General features: G+C 43.3%; 1 protein-coding gene across 2 annotated transcripts in view; it reads right to left on the reverse strand.

Moving 5' to 3' along the window:
- The window catches only part of Inhba (inhibin subunit beta A), a 19,828-nt gene extending 15,094 nt beyond the window's left edge, over positions 1-4,734 (reverse strand). Inside the window, exon 1 of one of the 2 annotated variants that reach the window (XM_050142276.1) lies at positions 4,351-4,734. The gene's annotated coding sequence lies outside the window, so the exon portion shown is untranslated. Of the gene's footprint in view, positions 1-2,281; positions 2,438-4,350 lie in introns of those variants that run through there. The other variant, XM_050142274.1, reaches the window with a different exon arrangement.
- Between the last annotated feature and the right edge of the window lie 18,601 nt (positions 4,735-23,335).

The following is a 23,335-nucleotide window of genomic DNA, read 5'->3' on the forward strand; positions in this document are numbered from 1 at the left end:
GGAGAGAGAGAGAGAGAGAGAGAGAGAGAGAGAGAGAGAGAGAGAGAGAGAGAGGCGGATTGGCCCTAAGTGAGCGAGTGAATGGGAGAGGGAGGGCGTCTGTGAGTAAGAGCTGTGACTGGGGAGGAGGGACAGCCCGTTTCTGACAGGCTGCCTGCCTTCTGCTCCTTGCTCCCTCACGCACACCTCTCTTCAAATCCTACCCTTCTCTGGGGGTGGGGGGTGACTTTTCAGTCCTTTTTACAATAAATGCTCCTAATTCGGTTCACTTTTGGTCTAGAAATTTCTTTCTTTTTCTTCTACTTTTTTTTTCTTCTTTTCATCTTTCTCTGCTCAATCCGGTTCACCTTCCTTCTTTGGAAGGGGAAATCCAAACAAACTAAATGCGCTGTTTCCATTCACTGAGATAACTTGATTGGAAAGTGTGCCCCTGAAGTCCTCTCTCCCATGGCCTTTCACTACCCGGGAGCAGGCAAGCACCCACCTGGCCTTGACGTGGGGCTGAGGGAAGTCCTCAGTAGATACAGGTCAGGGGACTGGGCCTGGGGCAGAGGGGCTGAGACAGCTGGCTGTTCTGCCTGACAGAATCCAGAAGCATTTCTTTCTGCCATTCATTCATATTTAAATGTCCAGGGTCCTCATGCCAGCAGGCGATCCGATGGGACCTGGAGCGCAGCAGAACTTTTGTCTGGGGTCATATAATACACTCTGCTTTTGCCAACTGGGCACCGCAGCAGGGCATTGGAAGCTCCCTTGGGCAAGCAGCATTTTACATGCCCTAGTCAGAGCAGAGAAGAGGTTCTCTCTTCTCTCCTTTCTCTCTCTCTCTCTCTCTCTCTCTCTCTCTCTCTCTCTCTCTCTCTCTCTCTCTCCTTCTCTCCCTGCCCTGGATGCACACATCTCACAAATTATAGCCTACTGTCCCTTTTCCCTGGCTTCACAGATAAAGCACAGAATTCATTTGGCCTTTCTCACATGCTCTTTCATTAAAAAGAATATACTCTTACAATGTGAATAGCTGCCCTATGGGGAAAGAATCTCTGAAATATATCGACAAAATCCTTTTTCTCTGGCATGTGCTGGTTTTATTTTGTTTTCTGCATGCCCACCCCCAGTCTTGACCATAGTACTCCTGGCAGCCAGCTTAGCTGCTTCCTAATTCCCTTCAAAGTAACAGCAGAGCTGAAATCATCAAGGATTACAGTGCTCACAGAACAAGACAAATGTGCATTTTCAAACAATGGCTTTCTGAGGCTTTTTTTTAAGTTCTGCACACCCCCTTTTCATTTCTGTCTTATTGCTTTTATCTTGCAGAAGTATCTTTAAAGCGTCCATCTGTTAAAGCTGTCCTTCCCTCTCAGCTTCTTCCCTACACATAAGCCCTCTTCGTTTCCGTAGATACACTCTGCTTCTACCTGAGGCGTACCATGTTCGCAGCATTTTAGTCAAGCAAAGCAGGTCAGGAGGACAGAGTTAATAGGTGTCAGGACTAGAAGCATAAGGTCTACATCCAAGGAGAAGAGGTTGATAAAATCATGACACTAAGTTAAACTTCCAGTTCTGACAGGTAGCCATGCCTTCCTGAACCTTACAAATGCGACCTTTCTCAGAAAGTAACAAGGCACAAGACATTCTTGGTTATAAGCCCTCTGACACCTTTGCAGGGGTGGGAGGACTCTGAGTTCCAGAAACACTGAGGACTCTGCTGTTTTTGCATATTACCTAAAACTCTCATTTTTAGGAAGGGGGGTTAAAGAATGAGGGTAGCAGGGGCATGGGAATTACAATGGTTCACTAAAACATCTTTGTGTTATAATAACGTCACCCACCTATTTGGAGTCTCAGATACAGAACCCGGAGCATTTTGTGGTGCAGTTAAGTTTTACAAGACAGACTAACATAGAGCTAAAAGTTTAATGACTCTAAACAACTCAAGAGTCCTAATAGTAGCATTTGGATAAGAGCAACTTATCAATGTTTGGATTCTCTCTGCATGTGAATATGTGTGTGTTCCCTGAATTTACTGTTTGCAAATGGAACTCTTAAAAATAGCTTTCTCTTTGGCATATGTACTTGTATATGTGTGCTGAGTGGGTTGTATAAACACATAATCTATTTGCATGCTCCAGGACTATTAAAAACAGTATTAACCTGCCTACACAATAGAAAACGATACAAATTACAATACCTACGAAGGTGCCAAAAAGTTGTAAAAGTCCCCTTAGCCATAGTGACTTTCAATGTGTAGAGAGCACATAAGCAAGAGTTTAAAAAGCATTACCTTTCAGATCCCTTCTGGTTTGCCAGCCGGTTCTTGTATCATAAGGTCAGAGCTGCCTGAGCTCCTCTTCATGGCATTGGCACTGTGAAGTTTTATACTGTAGTACTTAGTCCTACACTCACACATTGGTACCTCTCAAAGAGGAGGGCTGGGGCTTTGTTTAGGATTGGTTAGGATCAGCATGACATCAGCAGATGACTAGTTTTTCCAGAGTGAGACATTTCATAATTCATTATCTATGGAAATCCCTCTTGGCTTCTGAGACACTACCTGGGTGATGTACTGAGCAGGAAAGCCTGTGGCTAGAGTTAGTCCATGCTTTACAAAAAAAAAAAAAAAAAGGAGAGAGTCGAGCAGGCACACCTCCACCATCTCCAAGACTGCCCCGTTCTGACTTCATCCTCCTCACACTTCACGTTTCATGTCTGTACATAAAACATCTGCTCCTTCATAAAGCTCCCTCTATTTGCACAGCACTTTCCTTTCCCGCAGCAAAGAAACATTCACGGTGTTCTTTATGGGAAGTCTAATTTTGTAATTATGATTAAAATAGCCAGTTTCTTGAGGAAAACCTAGGAAAATCTGTATGTCCATGTGGTGATGGTCTCTCTGCCTTGCCTCACACTATTAATTTACACCTTGAAACTGAATGCCTGCTTCATACATCATTCATCACCCCAGACTTGGGAAATGGTCCTTCTTTGCAAGTGAACTTCCTAACTAGAAAACAAAACAAAAGTACACACACACACACACACACAGAGAGAGAAAAAAAAACATACATCGTTCTTTTAGGCTAGAACTTCAAGTCCTATAATTTATAAACATTATCAACGTGAGTTTAATGAAAAGAAGTGAACTCTTCTTTGAAATAGAAGTAAAGTTAGTTTGGGCACTTTTCTTTTTTGGGGGGGGATCGCCCTGGCAGGGAGCTAAGAGAGGAACACCCCAATAAAGCACAGTGAAGACAGGCCATTGTGCTCAGGAAGGAGTACAGCCGAGGCACTGGCCAGGTTCACATGACAAGTTGGATAAAATGTGCAAAATTGGGAGCTAATGAAAGCCATATGACCAGATATGTTGTTTTGTGTGCCGGATTTAACATGCATAAAATAAACTTTTCACTGTGCCCACAAGCAAAATGTAGAGGCTCTGGTCTCCTGATGTGTAGTGGGGGAAGGTTCCTTTAGGACACCAGGAGCTGTCTGTGCAAGGGTATCTCTTGACTACAAAGTGTGGGTGCTAGCTCTGTGTGGGGGAGGAGGAGGAGAGAGGAGCATTCTAAGAACTGCAGAACTGAAGTAGGAAATGAAGTTACGGGGAAAGCAAGGAATATGAGTGGCAAAGACCGAAAGAAAAGCAGAGATGCTCCATCCCATACCCACCCCAGGATGAACACAAACCCTTGGAAGAGAGGCACTTCCATACTGTTTGATAAGAGGCTCTAAGCATCGAAACTCACCCCCTGCCTCACACATCATTTCAGGGAAAGCACCACTTACACCCCAATGTAGTGTGGGTGGCACAGGGAAGTGCCTCGATCAGACCCCGAACTCTGAGGCTTCCTCATCATTTAAACACAAGCCTCAGTGTTTCCATCTATAAAATGGGATCTATAATCTCAGGGTCAAAACTCAGTGGTCATAAAGAATGCTATCTCTGGTACATGTGTGTCGTGGGAATGTTCAGGACCCTGACTGCAGAGGCCACCTTACAGGGGTCACTCTGAGACCCTGTTGGCCTTTGACACCACGGGAAGTGCCCACCTGCTAAGTCAGTCTATCAGCTATGACATGACGTAGTAGCTGGATACCCCAACCTCAGAGCTGGGAAAGTCTCCTCTCTTTCCGTGGAAATCAAGTTGGGGTGGTGAAGGAAGCAGGCAGGTTAAAATAGCTTCTGTGGAATATTCTGGGCTGGGGATCAGCGTTTCCCTGCTGAATTCCAGGGCCCAGGGCGTGCGCTGGTCAGCACAGCTCTGAACCGGGTTGGTTTCTCTTTCACTTCCTGCCCCTCCCGCGAAGACTCCCTGCACCCAGGCCCTGTCCCTTCTCAGCCTGCCACCGTACCTTGAGCAGCACCTGCTGGTAGTTTCCAGGGATCACTCCCGAATGCGCAGCTCCAGCCCGGCTCGCGGGACGCCTGGACTCAGGGCCAAGCCGGTCCAAGCGGCCGCCTCTATTTTTACCCTGAGCACCAGCAAGGGCAACTTCGTTTAAAAGCGCAGCTCTTGATTTTTCCCCCCCTTTTGGCAGCTAAAGAATTCAGGGAGGGGAAGGAAAAAAAAAATCACTGTTCAGTGAGTGCAGCTGGGAATCTCTGATCCCAGCCCTCAGTGCCAGGGAATGTCAGGGACCGGGACCTGCAGTGGGGCTGGCGGTCTCCGGGCCGACCGAGGCGAGCGGCAGCACAGGCCTGGCGCCCGCAGACTGCCCCTTTCCCGAGTGTGGAGTTCGGTCCCACCGACTACCGCACTGGCAGAGTGGCCCGCTGCCACCGCGCTGCACCTAGCGGAGGCGTACTGATTTACTGGCTACTTAACAAAGCTCCAACTCCAAGCTGGCCCTGTGCTCGCCTGGAGGAGCAGCCACTAGCGAACCCGGGGAGCAGCTTGCTGTGAGGAGGAGCCCGGAGGGAAACTGGTACCTTATTTTACTGTAATTGCAAAAGAAACGATGTGCCAGAGATTTATATTTAGAAGTTGTATGTTTCTACTTTTATGTAAATGGAGCAATTAGGGCCTGTCTTGTTTCTGCTAACTCGGATGCGTGAGCATTGCTGGGGAGCTGGTGTTTTCAATCACAATTAGCGAGCTGGTCAAGAAACAAAGTTCTTTTGAGGATAGAGCTCCTTTGTGCTGATGGGGAGACCTGCATTTGGGTGCTGGCCTGTGGCTTGGGGTGGCACGTATCTTAGGGGCACAGCTAACTCTGGACTAGTGTGTTTGCCCTGAGCAGCAGCTGGGCCAGTATAAAGTTGGCAGAGATCAAGAAGTGAGAATATTCACTTTTTCTCTCCGGCAAACCGTATGTCCTCAAGCTTTTATTCAGACTATTAATCGCTCTCCCCTCACCGTTCCCGAATCGAGGAGCCAGACTTGGAAAGGGGGCCATTGTCCACGACTCTGTGGTTAGCGGCTGCTCATAGAACCTGTGATTTAGCCAAATATACCAAACAGGGGACGTGAACACCCTTAGCAGGTGACTGAGAAGTATCCTCTGATTCAGCTGAATGACAGGAGGCTGGTGGTTCAGAGGCACGGACAAGCTGCTGACAACTCAGGGTGTTTGGTTTCCTTCCCATGAAAAAATCTGTTTCCAAAAAAAAAAAAAAAAATCATGATTTGTGCCTCATCCCCACTGGGAAAGTGAACATGAAACGTGACTCTGGAAATGAAAAGGGCTTTCTAGGTGTTCTCGGCAGCTGGGGGTTATTCTGGGTTTAAGAAGGAAACCCTTGCCTCCTTGTGAGCGGTCACCCCCACACACACACACCCCAAGAGGCAGTTCAGCATCCGGAAAGAGGAGGAAGGATTCTGAGTGGGTATTTTCTGGGTAGACTGTGGGAGTCCCTGGTGAAGCATCTAATCCAATGGCTTCAGTGGAGTATGGGTTTGGCAGACCTATCTTGTTTCCTACCGACCACAGCCTGGAGCCAGTTTGGACCAAATGTTCGATACAAGGATTTGGGCCAGAAACAGAGCAGTGCTTTGCCGTCAAAATCAAAGGGGGGTATGGGAGGGGGGGTAGGGGGTGTTGTACTTCAAAACAGAGGTGGAAAGGGAAAGAGGAACATTAAAAATTTCTCTGAAATGTATCAAAACGAACAAATCAGAAATAGTTACTCCCAAAACCCTATTTCCTAAAACTCACACTTTTCTCACAACTACCGGAATATCCCTCCAGGCCTCAGGCTACCTAAGAGGGCCTGCTCTCAGACGATTGAAGATTGTTAACTGAACAGTGCACCCAGACGCTAGAGATAAAACGGGAAAAGAAAAGGAAGGAAAAAAAGTAAACTATTCTACTTCGTTCCAGAACAGTGGTTCTCAGCAGAAACAGTTCTGTTCCCCGGGACAGTTGACATTGTTTTCAACTGCCGCAACCAGGAATGAGGTGCCACTGGCATCTACTGAACAGAGGCCACGGATGCTGAGAGCCTTCCCACAATGCACAGCACAGGATGATGCCCACGCTAGAGAAATTGGCAATGATTATACAGTGGAGAAGCCCTGAGTTAGAGTCATGATTGTATGGTTTCACTCAATTCCCTTTCCATGCGTGCTCCAAGAGGACCTGGAAACCCAGACTACAACACTGGAAAGGATTCGATTACGCAAAGTATTAGTGATTGAAGTGACGCTGCTTCCTTGTGTGTGTGTGTGTGTGTGTGTGTGTGTGTGTGTGTGTGCGTGTGTGAGATGCCCAATGGCGAGAGACTCACAAGAGGCACCAGATAATTGACTTTTCCTAGACCACCTTGTTGTTCCCACCCTATCGTCTCATATACCCTCCATACATTTCCTGCCAGCTTTTGGGTCAAACCAAGGACAGTCTTGGGGGCAAGCAACAAATCTAAATAAACTGATTCATACCCAAGGTGTTCAAAGACAACATATTTGGAAAAAAAATGAGTAAATGAAGAACAGGCATCTTCACTTCAGCAACTCAGTAACATGTCAATCAACGCACCAGAGAATTCCCCAAAGTCGATTTTTACCGATGTGAGAAAGCTATGTTTACCTTAACTTTTAAAAAGAAAAAAATCAAAAATAGTTTCATTTTATTGTCTAGTACCTTAAGAGAATGATATACAATAAACACCCAACGAAAAAAAAAGCAGAGTTCTTGCCTCAATCCTAGTGTACATTCCAAACAATATAATGTCCTGCGAATGTCTTATAAGGAAGTAAGAATCTTAAAGGAAGGCTGTGGCCCTCTGGGTGCTGCTGTTTCTCTGAGAGGTCCCAGGCATGATTGTGAAAGACACAGAAAAAGCGCCATCAACACAAATGATAAATATCTCAGACAGAAGTAGCTGAAGACAAGCTACCATGCTTGTGAATACAGTTCAAGTTCATGGCTTAGCTTCTGAGTGGCTCAGATCACCCAGAAAGGAGAAGGTAAGTCAAAGTTCATCTGTCAATGGACAGAGCCATAGGGGAGTGTCTTAGACATCATGACGCCATGCCATCTCCTCCACCGTGTGAGTCATGGTCTACTCAGGTAAATGGTCATTTTAGAACCAAAAGCCTCAATCAACTCCGAAATGATTCATAAATGCCTGGATTTCTTCCCAAGAATGGATAGTACATGCATACTCAATAATCACTTGTAACCTATAGAGAAACCACACAAAAATGCCTTCTCAAAATTCTGACCAGCATGCATAACGTTCATGAATGATCATAACTCAGTTTAAACCCAACCAGGAAACATCTGCTACCTAAACTGATTTATTTCCCCCTAGAAGATTATGGGAAGCATTCTCAGAGGAACCTAGAACAGAGCATTACCTTCCTTCCCTTACCTGGATCCCCTAAGACATCAAGTCCCTGGTTCCTGGGTTGAAGACACAGAAATTTAACGTATAATAGATTCCATGAGAATGCCAAGACAACAGAGACTTTAATTCCAATCCAATTTTGCTTATTCACAAAGATACCTCTAGAACGTGTCCTCCTATTATAGATCCAAGAGGGGAAAGCCAATAAAAAGCTTGAAGCTGTCGTGTGTGTGTGTGTGTGTGTGTTAGATCAGGGAATTGCTCCCTCCTGCATGTCCTGATAAAGTCCAAAGGTTGTGTCCCTCTGTGGGAGCAGCTCCCAGGCACGTCTAAGCCATAGTGGCTAGGGTGCTGCTCCTCACTGCACTGTGACCTCCCCAATGCATGTCCTGGCAGCACATGCTGGCAGCAGCCCGGCCTGGTCAATAAATATTTCCAGGAGCCCTACTCTAATCTCAGGAAGGTCAGGTTTGGAAAGGTAGACTAGTAAGCAGGACTCTGTCCGCATTAATCAGTTTGGGGAAGCAAAGTGTAAGAAAGGACGATCTTGTGCCGTTTAGCTGGAGTCACTGAATTCTGTAATCTTAAACTTTCCAAAGACAATTTACGGCCACAGTCCCTGCTCTGACCACTTACTCACTCCTCCTAAAAGAAGGGCTGATATGATAGGTGGAAGAACAGTTGTTCTAGTCAAGGTGAAAATCTCGTCTCTCAAAGGCCATGTGTGATCACTTTAATTAAACGACTGGAAGGCCAATAATGTCATTTTGGCCAAACTCTACCACCATTTATCTATGAAGTGAGAACAATCGCAATGGTGCTCCCAAGTAGAGAAGAGTTCACCAATAACTTCCTTAACTTTCAAGAAGCTTTTTGTTTTATTAGATGCTGTTAGCTTCATGTTAGTCACAGGGGGGGAAAAAATGCCCACATACACACGCACGACTAAATGTAGTCAGTTTGCTCAGCTGCTGCTGACGTCACTGCTGCCCACTAGGAGTGAGTTACTGTAATAACCCCCTTTTATTAATCATAGGCTGGAGGAAGCACAGAGTGAGTGACATCATTAAGCAAAGGGCTGGCTCACTCATGCTCCAATTTACTCAGCTTTATTATACCATTTCTCAAGTGTCATATGAAAGTGATTACCATTTCTCACTTTCCCCCTCCGAGCAGCCATCGCTAACCTTCGCTTCAGACTCCCGGAGAAGAGTTCGTTTTTCATACAGAGGCACAACAGGGCCAAGTCTCACTAAGGGTCTTCAGTCCAGGAAAGAACAAGCCCAGGACAGTTTCTTCCTAAGCACGAGATTGAGGCAGTCTCTGAAAGGATGCTACTCCAAACGACCTGTGCTTCTCTTGGACCCTGGTGGCAGCAGCCAATTGCAGAAGGCAGTTCTGGCATGTCTTCGTGGTGGCCTGGGCCTTGGGTTACGCACACCTGAGTTCCAAAATGTGAAAATCCCACTGGGATACTGGCAAAAATTAGGGACTAGTCATACGGGTCTTGAAGTTAGACTACATGGGGGTTAATTTGTTGGTTTCAGACTTGAGGACTTTTAACAGATCTTTGCTATCATAGTTCAGTTCCCCTGACTAGTGAGCACTGGTCCAAAGGCACGTCCTCCACAGATAACAATCATTGTATACAGGATAAAGCCATCATCACAAGCCCAGCACATAGACCATGACTGATATGTAGACAATGCGGCCACTGGCTAAAATGAGCCTTCACTGTCCTTGTACACGAACCATCGGAAAGACCTGGAAGCATTCTGTAGCTGACTAGCGTAGCTTCACTAACTTGAAAGTCACCAGCTAGCTGACGTTTGTGTGGCCCAGTTCCTCATGCACTCCTACTTACCAAGTGGAGAATTCCAGGGACAGAAGAGGCAGGTGGACAAAAGGGAAGGAAGACCACTTCAGCATAGATTGCAGAGAATACAGCATCATCCCATGGCCACATTTTCTGTTCTCTTTTCCTTTTTTTACTTTTGGTTTTTGTTTGTTTGGTTGGTTGATTGTTGTTGTTGTTGTTAGACAAGGTCTAACAGCCAAAGAAGACAGAGCTTGGCCTTGCCATCCTCCTGCCTCCAGCTCCCAAGTTCTTAGATTATATTCCTATATATATCCCTATATATATATATATATATATATATATGAACATCCAACCTGTCTTTTCTTTTGACCATACGAAAACTGTCTGACTGTCCCCATGATGATGTACGGACACACACACAGACACACACACACACACAGACACATTCTGCACACCAGAAAAAAAAATGGTTTACCATAGTCTGAGTTGTCTCCAAGCTCATAAACTGGCATCTAGCAGGTGTTCCCTTACTTGAGGTCTAACCTTGGGGTGTTTTGAGGACTCAGAGTCAAATAAAGTTTAGTTGGACACACATGAGAGATGTAATGGTAGAACAGAAGAGAGGACCAGAATCCTGGGGGATCTGGGTCATGGTAAAATTGACTCAGCAAAAGCAGAGAGCAATAATCAGGGGTGAAGCCTTACTCCTTGGGTCTTTTCCGGCTCAGGACTGAATCATGAGCAGTCTACCAGGAGATGGACAGGCCTTCAGAATGAGAGGCTGCTGCAGGAAGGACATGCCAGGCAAAGTTACACAACAACTCAATTAATAATAACGCAAAGCAACTCTGAGATCTCCAGATTGTTAGCTTCCTTAAGCAAAAAATGCCACGACGGGAAGGCACAGGGACAACCAGGTAATTGGTGGCTGATTCACACTCCTGAGGGGCGAACTGTGCCTGTGGCAGTTTTCAGCCTCTCTAGGGCTCAGCTCATGCTTTACTTCACTCCTCTTCCAATGAAGGGGTACCCGTGAGTTATAGAAGGTGCCCAGCAAAGGTTCACCAAATATAAATTACAAACACTGTGTTTGTTAATACTGTGACTATAGGACGTTCCCATAGGGTCACTTGGAACTCTTATGAAATTTTCTCAGGCAGAAAAAAACAACGTGACCACCAAGGAAATCAAATTCTGTACTGGGGAGAATATCCGGATTTACCAGGTGACTGAGCTGTTACTCCCTTGGAAAGAGACAGCAGCGCCCTCTTCTGGCACATTAGCATAGAAGGGCGCTTTAGAAGGCAGCTGAGGAGCCCACTCCCAGTCAATCGCCTTTCAGATACCACTCATTCTGAACATAAGAGGAACATATAATTCTCTACAAGGAACATGAAAATGCATGCAGATATAAGAAATGTGAATCACATATGATCCTCCTTCGCAGAATCTTTGCTATTTAAGTGTATGTGCAAAGCAAAATTGAAAATGAGTAATTGGATAAATTGATATTTTCATCTGTCATTCATTATATGTTGACTGTTGTCAATGACCATGTTTCTTGGAAAAGTAATGTCCAAATGGTATTAAATCAAACAAATGCCTTTATTTTAGAGCCAACCAACTAACAGTGTAAAACCAGTTCCGAAATTTTGTAGGCATTTTTAAAAAAATGCTTTTACTTCATATCTTATTACTTCCATAAGATAAACTCCTAGAAAATGAAGTTTTGGATCTACAAATGTGGACATATTTAATATTTCCATACACATTACCAAGTTACCCTGTTGCAGGTTGTAACAGTGTAGGAGTGAGGCCCCATGCCTGCAGGTTAGCCTGGGTCTTAGCCTAGTTCCAGTCCTCCTACCAAGATAAATCTAGTGTACTTTTTCTTTAATTTTGGATTTTTAAGTTACTCATTAAGATTAAATATTTCATTTGAGTTTCTTTCGAACCACTACTATGTTAAAGACTTACATATTCCAAATAAAACTGAATTATGAGCAATTTAATATAAGCATATTTTACTCTTCCTAACAAACCTTGAGAGCAAAGACTGCATCTTGCTTTCAGTTACCTATTTTCCACGACTTCTCCTGTGTTAATTATTTATCGTTTCATTTTGTTGCAGTATTTCTAACAAAAGAGTACTTAAGTACATGCAGACCTTTCTAGCATTCTCTGCGGCTGTTGAGGTTTTCTATCAGGAAATCCAATTAATATTCACCTGTGTTTTCTTCTAAATTTCTCTTTATAATTCTATTATTTAATCCTGAGTATCCAAATCGCATTGTGTCGTGAAGACCAGGAGCTTCAGGACAACTTCACATATGCAAACTCGGACCTTCTGGATATGTCCTTAGATAAAATTTGTCTATTAGAAAAAGTGATAATTCATTGAATAGCATTTTACTTTTAATTTGAAGTAGATTTTTCTCTTTATAAAAAAAACTATTGCTTTTAAAATGATTTTTTTCTATTTATTGCACTTTTGAGTAGTATTTTTGTTTGTTCCTACAATTTTTTTCTACATGTAAGTCAACTGTTGATTTGAAATATCTTTAGGTTTTAGACGCCCACTTTGTCTTTGCCATTTTGCCAAATCCTTCTCTGTTACTTGCAGAATTATGCAAAAATACCTCTGTTGTAGTTTTATTCCTTTTGTTTAAGAATTATTCTATCTAGTCACATTGGGGTAGTGGTGTGTTCATTAGGAGTGTCCAAAAAAGTCGTGCTGTGGTGGGACAGGCCTTTAATCCCAGCACTTTGGAGGGAGAGGCAGGCAGATTTCTGTGCGTTTGAGACCACCCTGGTCTACAAGAACTAGTTTCCAGGAAAGGCTCCAAAGCTACCGAGAAACCCTGTCTTGAAAAACCAAAAATGAAAAAAGAAAGAAAAAAAAAAAACAGAGTGTCCAAGGAGGTGAGAAGTGTAAGATCTCTTGGAGCGGGAGTTTGTGAGTCACCTAACATGGGTACCAGGAACTGAACTAGGGATCCCTGCAAGTTCTTACCATTAAACACAGAGCAGTCTTTTCCACACCCTGTGACTCACTTTTGAATTGTACATTTTTTTAAAAAATTAAAAATAACATCTCTTTTTCCTCTAACTTGCCCTGGGAGACAATTTATTATTATTTATTTTTGGATGAGTCAAAATTTCAGGGTACCCCTAATTGTAGTATGTTGCACCCTAATCCATTTGAAGGTTAGCTCAACCCTCACACGGAAAATGACTCTTCTTTGTATCTAGGAGCAAGTTTCAGAAGGAGGAAGAGAATGCAAAGGCTAGAAAGATTCTCACAGAAGGGGCTACTTATTAAAGCATCTTATAGCACTTTTCCCTCTATTCGGGATCACAGCCCTGATAGTCGGTAGAGAGTTGTAAGGATGCTGTCCTCTGTCCTCAAATAGCTTAACATACCCCACTCTGCTATCTGATAGCTGGGCATTGTTTTTGTTGTTGTTATGCTGGGTATTGAACCTAGAGCCCTGTGCTCTCTGAGCAAGCATTCTACCACTGGGTACATTGTCAGCTCACTTTTCTTTTTACCGTGAGACAGTCAATCTCATTGTATTTCCCAGGCTAGCTTTGCACTCCCTCTATAGCCAGCCTTGAACTTGCAGTCTCCTTACCCTAGCCTAGTGAATCGCTGGAATTGCAGGCATCTACTACGAAGCCCAGCTTTTGATAACTGTTTGACTTCTGTGATGGGATCCTGAGTCTGAACGTCATTCTTTAAGTGCAATAAACCAGGAACGTGTATTTCCTGTCATTGCTGACTTTGAGACATCACCATTTGAAGATCCATTTCTTATAGCAGTGAATGCCTTCCCAGGAGGGAGTAGAGACTGTGGGGAAGATCTTCAAGAGAGAGTCCTGGGAGCCCCATATTTAAGTGTAGAAAGAGAAGGCTGTGCAGAATTTGGAAAAGCAGTCAGGATGGGAGAAGAAAACTGAATGGAGAGCCAAGAAAGAATTTGGAGGTATCTGGTGACATAGGTCAGCCAATGAGGGTACAAAGAATCTGGCAGCTGGGACAATTCCTAAATTGCTGCCAGCTGAAGTGGACAGGGTCTAGTTGAAGGCACTTGAGTTTCTGGAGCCTTACCTTTGAAGTAGACTTGTGACCAGAGCATCTCATTGCTCAGCTGCTGTGAGTGAGCATCTTATTCACCGGATTCCTCTGAGACCTTCTTTCTCACCGCAGGCCCTCAGATAATAGAACCACATAACTATGAAATGAAACCTCTGGAGCACGAGTCAAATCCCCACCCTGGCGTTTTGTCACAGCGATAGAAAGCCGACTACCACAAATAAAGTTGAGGCGCTCCAGGTGCCAGTAGAGTTCAGGGACATTAAAAGCGACTGCAGTTCCCAGGGATACCAAATCACTTTCTTCTTGTGTGTTGCCTAGTTGGTTTCTTAGCTCACAGTGTACAGGAGAGAAACTGATTGTTTTGATGAAGCACTACTATCCTAACGTCCATCCTACCATGATAAAAATATCCCCCAGCCCACGCTGTGAGACAGATAACCTAGCTGTGGGCTGCACGTGCGTCTTCAGTTTCAAAGTGTGGACATGGCCATTGCTTCCCAGTTAATGGTGCATGCAGAGACATGTTAAGATAGGTTCTGGTCGGACAAGAGCAAAAGAGGAGGTAAAAGCCTGGCAGCATGGTACATGCCTGAAAGCCCAGTGCACAGGGCCCAGGTAAGAGGGCTCTTGTAGGAGGACTCAGACAGAAGGGCTCAAAAGAGCACTGAATACTCAAAGCCAACCTGGGTGACATAGCAAGACTTATCTGGGATAGGGAAAAGAAAAAAATGCCAATAGAAAGCTGATAAATCTATGACCGAGGAGAAAGAAAGAAATGAATTCAGAAGGCAGCCAATGGTTTATGCAAATATCATTATGTAAGAATACAGGAGACAGACACAGGAATGAGGTTTAGCTATGCCTGGAGGAAGATACAAGGAGCTAAGAAGCATGGAGTTTCCAAAGAACCAACTAAATGACAAGATGCCAAAGACAAAAGTAAAGAAGAGCTGGTCCACACAGTATGTGGTTGGAGAATGGATTTCTTAGACTGAGTAGGTATGAAAGTCCCTGCTATTAAGGAATTCAAAGGCCAATAAGGAGAACAGAATGAATCAAACTTATGGAGTGTGTAGGAGGCACCCAAGATATACGGTATGATAGCCAAAGCTCTAACATTATTCTTCCGAGTGAGCAGGAACACCATGTGGGTTTTATTGTTGTCGTGTGAAACATTTGATGTATGTGCAATCGCGTTTCATCCACTAAGCAACCTTTTGAAGCAGGTTTGCCTGTTGTTCCCATAAAGTTTCTTACATTTCAAAAAGCCAAATAGCTCGTCCCTGGGACATGCACTGAAGGTACAACTGAGCTAAGATTTCAATAACTCTCAGTCATCTCATTTGTGGCCGTGGCAAAAGCCTTTAGTGGTTCCACTCTTAGACTCACCCATGCCCCACATCTGGGAAGCTGCGTGGCTTGAGGAAATACTGTTCACTGGGGATCCAATGTCTGGAAAGATGATAGTGGACCAAGCATGTAGGGTAAAATCTGAAAATAAATCGCAGCTTACTGACACTGGAACAAGTGGGACCGTTAGGAATGGTGCAAAGAGCAGAAGGAGGATGGGGGCCGAACCCATTGGAAGGAATTCTAGGAAATGCCTAGATTCTTAGGCAGAACCTAAGAAGGCCTTGAATTAAGATGGTGATAAAGGCCAACAAGCCAACATTAATTGGCCTATTCACTTTGAAATATATGTGTGTCTCTGTATATACATAGCTTATTGGTTTATATATACTAATAGATATCAAAGATATCTATTCTAATTTTAAAGATGAAAATTAAATTTAGAAGATCTCAGTTAGCACTTCCACTTGATTTCTACACCAGTTCTTATGATGATAATGTCAAAAAAAAAAAAAGAAGCATTGGCGTGACAGTAAGGACAGATTTTAATGTACGTACACAGGTGATTAGGGTTGGTGACTCAGTCTCCCTTAATCCAGTACATGAATTTCACTATGTCTAAAATCTCCAGCTTCTGCCTAAAGCCTGGAACAGAAAAGAGGTAGGGGGCTCATTGAGTTTCTTCAACCTTGATGGGATGAGGAGTATGTGTCCACCAAGATGTCTTCTGGATGGCTCTCTGCAGATCACAGCTAGGTTGTTCCTCCTTCCTAACTATGATTGTTTTTATTTTTTTAAATTCTAGTAACTATAATAAGCACACATAAAAACAATGAGCAAAACTGAGCAATAAGGAGAAAATTTTTGAGTATTGCTTAGTACATGGTATGATCTGATTTTTCAAAACCCACACTTACAAGCAAGACACGTGGCATTTTTTTTAAACCTCAACCCATACAAGTGAGTAAAAAAAAAATCAAGCTTGGGTTATGCTTTTTCCTTTCATTGGCCCAAAGCGTCCTGAGTGTTGCCAAGGGAAACCTTTCTATTAAAGGTCCCCTGCATGACCACTGAAGGGTGCTAAGACCCCAGTTCAATTTTCAACTGCAATTTGCCTTGTCTCTCTAAAGCTATCAAAACTGTTCTCACAAACACTAGAAAGAATCTGTCCCACAGAAAATTTCAGTGAATGAGTTTCTTCCTTTCCCGCCCCCAGCCGCCACAACTGCCCCTGCCTGGGTCCTGGTTGTCTTGATATTCTGGTTCCTGGTAACTTTGGGAGCTCACTTTCCCTCTCTGCTAGGGTAACCTTTTCTTCTCTTCTTAGTCTACATTCAAATTCTTTTTGAGACATTATCCCTGTTTTATGGGTTCAGTGGGTGTTGACAATTTCTAACTCATCCCCTGGCACCGCATATTCCCTGAGCTTTATACCCTTATAAGCACCCATATTGTGACTACCCAGGGATTCGCTATAGGCTACTTTGACTTAATTCATCAGCTTCATGACTACTTTTGAATGGCAGCCCCCTTGGCATTCTTCCCATTGGGACCTTGACTATTTTCTCTTTCCTACTCCTAAAAACAATTAAGAGCCATGCTGTGTCCATTTCCCTGCTTGTTGTTCCTAGGATGTAGGCTCTGTGCTCTACTGAAAAGTAGTAGAAAAATAGAACAAGGTCCTGTGACTGAAACCTTCGCCCATGTTCTGCATGCATTGATGATGGATTTTATTAAAACTTATGAGAGACAGTAACCATTACCATATGGAGGTACATTGTTCCATGATAGATCATAACTTTTAACTAATTAGATAGTGAATCTTTTGGACTAATGTCCATGATGTTCTTTTTCTCTCATATTTTCTGTATCTTTACTCTGAGTCCCAGGACTTCAACTCTGTCATCTATCTCTTCTACTTTTTGTTTTTAACTAAAGAATAATACCAGTGTTCTTACAAACTGAATATAAGTCAAAAAAGTTCTCTTTGCCCTTTGGGCTTCATTTGTTCTAAAACATTTTAGAGGGGAAAAGTAAGTTCTGTTCCTTACCTTGAGATTTTTTTTATCTGTTTCCACACCATCAAACTGTTTTATTTGCTTGGCTGCTATACCTCTGTATTTCCTCAGGCCTGTTATATTGTCTCTGTATTCTGGGTGGATCATGCCTGTTATACAGCTGGCATGTACACTGTGAGTTGAAGTGGGTGCTTTTTGCTTGAGACCTGGTCTGTTTTCTGTTCTCTATGTCTGGATGGTAGGAAATTTGTCATCTGGATTGGTTTACTTCTCTGAATCTTCATCTCCATGACTCTAAGACTGTCTGGTATTATCATAAGAATCCTAAAATATCAGAATCAATTGTTATGAATGCTTTCTTTCGTTCCAGCCCACTCAGTACTTAGAGGATTTGGGGAAGGGCTTCTGAGGAAATGTAGGTTCTACCTTGATCCTGAGGCATAAAGAGGTGTTTATCTCAACAGAAATAACTCTTCAGTCTGTTTTCTTTTTTCTCCAGTTTTTATCTTAGAAACTTCCTCAAGTAAATCAGAACATAAAGAGGCAGTTCCTAGCTCATAACCATAGCTTCCTGAACTAGGAATGGGGAGGTGTAATGTAGATCCTGGCCCCATATGCATTGAAGAAGCCCCCATGACACCGATTAAGCCATGGACAATCTCTAGATGGAGGGCATAAATCTCATCAGAGTTCTGTTAGAATTTAAGTAACATCATATATTTTTATGACCTTAGAAATAGAAATAATATCGTAAAAACATTCATCACTAGCCTTCATAGTCAAACTCTTAATCCAGCACATAACTTATGTGGGAGTGTCATATACCAATCTGTTGATTTCATTGGTTAAGTAATAAACAAGCTGCTTGGCCTCATAGCTTAGAATGTAGGTGGGTGGAGTAAACAGAACAGAATGCTGGGAGGAAGAGGAAGTGAGCTCAGACTTGACAGCTCTGCTTTCTGGAGCAGAGATGCCAGGCTCCTCTCTCCCAGGAAGCTCCGACCCAGGATGGACATTGGCTAGAATCTTCCTGGTAAGCGCACCTTGGGGTGCTACATACCTGATTAGAAATGGGCTAAATTAATATGTGAGAATTAGCCTAGAAGAGGCTAGATAGTAATGGGCCAAGCAGTGTTTAAAAGAATACAGTTTGTGTGTTGTTATTTCGGGGCATAAGCTAGCCAAGCGGCCGGGGTGCTGGGGACACAGCCCCGCCGCTCTTATTACAGCACATAACTTTACACACACAATATAATGTATAATTTATACGTTTTGTTCAGTTTCACATATCACAGAACATGGCTGGCATCCACGAGGAAGAAACTGAATAAACAAACTGCGACGGTGGCATTGTTAGCATCTCTTCATGAAAGAAACATGCCAAGAGATGAACAATGGACAAATGAGGGAAAGCATGAAAGAAAAAATAGAGAATTAGACATGGTGGGTTCAAAAAGTTGAATACCATACTAGTAATTGGCAGAAAGTCAGTCCAATTACAAGAAACCTTTCTTAAGCTAACAGAAGTAGCAGAATGTATAGATTGAAAGCTAAATATGTTTCAGTAATTGTTAATAAAAAATTAAGCCAAAATATTTCCCTTTCTTGTCAGATGAAAGGTGCTGATTTATTTTGTAGGTTGAACATGGGTTGGCCAAGTCAAAACCAGCACATCAGAACTAATGAAAATGTTCAAAAAAATGCTTGATTTAATTATCTGTTGAATAGGGCTAAAAAAAAAGCACCTTTACTTTAAGAAAAAGAAAACTGTCTATTATAGGCTAAATTTGAGTGGCTGTCAAGAAATGCATATGCAAGTGTCCATGATTGGCCTATGCTATCATGCAAGAGGTTTCATGACCTTTTATAGCCACATGAGGATATCATAAGTTAACATTTATTAAATACATTGCCAGGGGCATGCGGCAGTGCTGCACCAGAGCGGGGAGATTTTTCTTATGGTCTCAGACATTACCTCACAGCAATCTTAGATGATAATCCATCCAGGCCGACAATGTAAACTTTGCAGCGCATTGTGACAGCGTGACTTCATCGTCATGGGGATGTTAAGTAAGACACAGGCTGAAAGTGACTATACTCGGCTTGAGACGACTCAAGATTCCACCTCTCCCAAATCTACAGGATGCTGTAGTCAGTCAAGGTTGAGGAGTTGGGGGGACCTTTAATACAGATGTAGCTCTCAGAGAACTTCTGTTTTCCTCTGATGTTTGAAAATAACCAAAAAAGGGAATCAGGAAGATGGCTTCACTAGAAAAGGATAAAGGGATTAAAATACGTCTCTCATTTTGTCCTTGAAGCAGTTCTGAGAAAAAAAAATTGCCATGGAGCATTTTCACAACCCATAGACAGAGATATTCAGACAAGAAAGGTCTTCCCAGCCTTTCCTCCCATCTTCTCTGTCTCATATACAACCCTGCCATCTTTCTACTGTTCATCTTTCTACTCACAACTATTCTCTGGTGACCTTGAGTTTTCTAATCAAAATGAGACAACACAAATCATGATTTACCTGCCCATTCTAATCACTCTATTCCACATCAAGCACTCATGAGATGGGATGTGGGTCTGATCTATAATTAGCTAACATGAGAACAAGTAATGTAATCCATTAAATTGTAAATTTAATGTGTTATTAGTTATCACTATTGATCCCACAGGCAATAATATTTCTATGTTCATCATGAGCCTGAGTCAGTTTTCTGAGCATAAAGCATCTCCATGTTTGGAAACATGCCTGGGAGTTGCTGAAGCTGCATTGCCCTCACGGTCTTTTAGAGTCGTGATGTCCAGCACAGTATGGTGCTGCCAACCACTGATGTTCCTGCAACATTCCACGGGAATAGTTCTGGAGCTCCCTCATATCCTGTCTACACTTAACAAATGCTGCTTAACAAGGCCAACCTGAGGATGTGTTCTAGCTCACTTTTCTTTCCCCCTGAACACCTTGATTTAAGGAGCCACAAATGTGCCCCTTAGTAACTTATTCCATTGCTAAATTGTTTCAACAGTCCAAAGGCATTTTTCCTACTCTCTTATTTGACTGCTTTCCTTCCCCTTTTGATAGTCAGTCTAGTACTCTTGTTCTTGTGTTTGTACATTACCCTATACTGTTTAGTGGTTAGGATGTCATACTGGGAGAGCATCCCTTCGAATTTCTTGTTCTTGTGTGGTCACAGCCAAGGATGTGTTTTTAGTTTCTATATATAAACTGAGTTTGGTTCACAACTGCACAAGGAGAAAGGAAAGAAAGAGGGGTTGGGGTTGGGGGAGAAAGAAAGGAAGATCTCAACTTACTCATTGACTTTTAAGAATTTGAAATTATGAGACAGAAAACCAAGAAGTTACGTGGCATGGCAAACAAACACAAGCTGCCTGGCATGTGGCTGAATTATTTAATGACAGCTAACATCCCCTTGAATAACGAAAGGCTAAAACTAAGACCCGTATGGGAATTGGATGACTCTCACAATTGCCCTCTTCCTGAAGAACTGAAATGCCAGCTCAGTGTCTAGGGTCTAAGTGATCCTACAGGCAACTGTGAGCCTGTGAGTCGCTGGTCTGTGTAATGCAGCTGAGCCCATGAGCTCCCAGAGACAGATGTGAGAGCCTGAGTCATGCATCTGTGTGATGCAGTCAAGCCCAGGAGTCCGGAGGTGGCTATGAGCGGAGGGCTGTGTAATGCAGAGGAGGCCAGGAACCTAGAGACAGATGTCAGTGTATGAGCTGCAGGTCTGAAAGACCACGTGTGAGCAACTCTTCCTTCCAGGGGAACTGAACACTGTCACTTGAGACCTGTTGTGTCACACAGTTCCTGTGCTCCCTTCTCCACCCTATGTTCGTCTGTAGGCTTGGCCTCGGGAGATGTCTGTCTTGAAAACCATTTACCCTGACCACCCCACAGCTACCTCATCTCAATACCAGAAAGGAGATATCTGCTAGGATAAAAGCTCCTCCAATCGTCTTAAGGAACAGCCAAGTGCCTGCTCAACATTAAAATCCCCCAGATTTATCATAATCTACATCGAGGCCTAGGGTGGATGCCTGGAACACAGCTTTGACTAAAAGTAGCCTCCCCAGGTCTCATGAGAAGGCAGATGTTAGCAGCTGCTTCTTTATCCACCATACTCATCACTGTAAAGATCGGGGTGGGTACCGTGGAGTCCACACTTAGCTTTGCAAATGTCTAAGCCAAGAAGCATTTAATCTTCCCTTTCCTACAGGACAGCCAGTTTTTCCTTAAAAAGTCATTCCATGAATGAATTCCAAAGAATTCTTTAACATCTTGAGATCACAGTAATAAAAAGTAATGCATTGAATATAATTAAAGCTTATTTTTTTTTCTCCAAAACACCTCCCAACAAAAAAGTAAATAATTTGACTGTGGCACAATTCCTTCATGCCGATACCATTATCATCATGAAGCTATTGGGATGATAGTCACTGTCTCTACTCTGTAGGTGGGTATACTAGGTTTTGAGAAGCCTCAAGTGTAGCATGGTCACATAACTGCGAGTCAGTAAGGTGTCATGAACAAGCTTTGGAACTCCATACCTAGGAGTCTTCCTGATGGGTTTTTTTTTCCCAGAGAAATTGACTGGGAAGGAGAGGAAATCAAAATGACTTAACCCCTGTTTTATAAATGTGTAAAATTCCATTAAAGTGCCATAATGCAAGGGTCCCAGATTTCAGTTTTATACTCAAGCTCTGATCCCACTCCTACCACTGATTCTCTCTGGCCTTGGACACATAGATTAACCCAACTGCAATACGCTCCCTTCGCCACCCCAGCTAGATCAAACGCTGCAGGCTGAAACAGGGCCAATGTCTGATATCTTATGTATTTTCAATCAATGTGTGTTTCATTTTCCTTTAGTCCAAGAAAGCAACACAAAACTGTTAATTAGCTGAATGATAGTAATAGTAGTAGTAGTAGTAAATATGTCCCTTAGCAGAAGAAGCATCATGTAGACAACAAAACTCCTAGTGGCCAGGCAGCTGTAGAGACAGATCTGTCACCAATGCTTCTGTACTGTGATGCCTGCCAAGCCCTGTGCTTTGCCCCAGGCCCAGAGAAAAGCATATTCCTGCTACAGCTGAAGGAATAGAACAAAATTTCTCTCAGGAAAACCATGAGACAAAAGAGAAGGGAAAGAGCTAGGCAAGAAAATAGATTGAATGGGTTGAGGAGTCTGTTTCCTTCCCCACCCTTCTGCTTTTCTTCGTGGTCCCAGACCTGTGGTTGAAAGTGCTGAGACCTGTCTTCTGACTAATAAAAACATGAAGGACACATAGATGCCCACTTGCAGGGCTCCGTCACCTCAAGGAGGATGGCGTCTCTACCAGGTCCCTGCATTCAGCCTGCTCTTTGCTGTGGAGATAGAGGCCTTATGCTCTAATTTTAATTTGTGCTGCTCCGTAATGGTTTCTGTGAAATTATTTTATGAAAAGGTGGGGCATAAGCAGAGAAAAGCACACGGAGAAGTGAGGAAATACACTCCCTCTTGAACACCGCCTTTGCCCTTCCCATACACTGCCCAACGTAAGGATGGAGTCATTCTCTGAGGCTCTCAGCTGTACCACGCTTTTCAGAGGTTGCTTATGGCATGCCAAGCAGTTCCATTTAAATAAGAAAACCCAGTAAAAGTGCCCAAGTTAAACAAATAAGATCTTACCTTTGGGTTTTAATAGCTTCCCTGTGCTGGGCCTATATTTTAGCGAGGTGTGGCAATCACTTTTAGGCAAGTTTATTCCCTACCTCACTCTCCCAGATACCTCCTCCCTAAAGACTGGAAAAATAACATGTACACATCCCCTACAGCTTTCTCTGTTGCAAGCAATGTTGATTCAGTTCTGGTTGCTGGAGCTTGCCCATTACTGACAGAAACATAAACAGTGCCAGACATTTCTTCCCTTTGCCTCGAACAGAGATGTTGTGGTTAGAGCTGTAGCAGCCATCTTCTGGCCTTGAGGCAATACACCGTCGTGGTAGGAATATCAAAGCAGGGAAACATAAGGGTGTTTCTTGTACATGTGCCTCGGAGCACACTGTCTACTCAGAAGTCAAGTTCCTACCTGAGTCTCAGTCGAGCATTCTGTTTCTTGAGCCAAACGTTGTCTGGAAAGACACTTTCCTTGAAAACGTTTCTGACTTTCCAGGCCTGGCACATGTAAGAAAACAAGGCTCAGCTGCTCCAGTGCTTTTGTCTGCGGGCTTTATTGTCCTAGGGACCTGATAGAGATGC

Source organism: Alexandromys fortis, unplaced genomic scaffold (genome assembly GCF_014885135.2).
Source record: "Alexandromys fortis isolate MF-2015 unplaced genomic scaffold, M_Fortis_MF-2015_v1.1 scaffold_5, whole genome shotgun sequence".
Taxonomy (NCBI): Eukaryota; Metazoa; Chordata; class Mammalia; order Rodentia; family Cricetidae; genus Alexandromys; species Alexandromys fortis.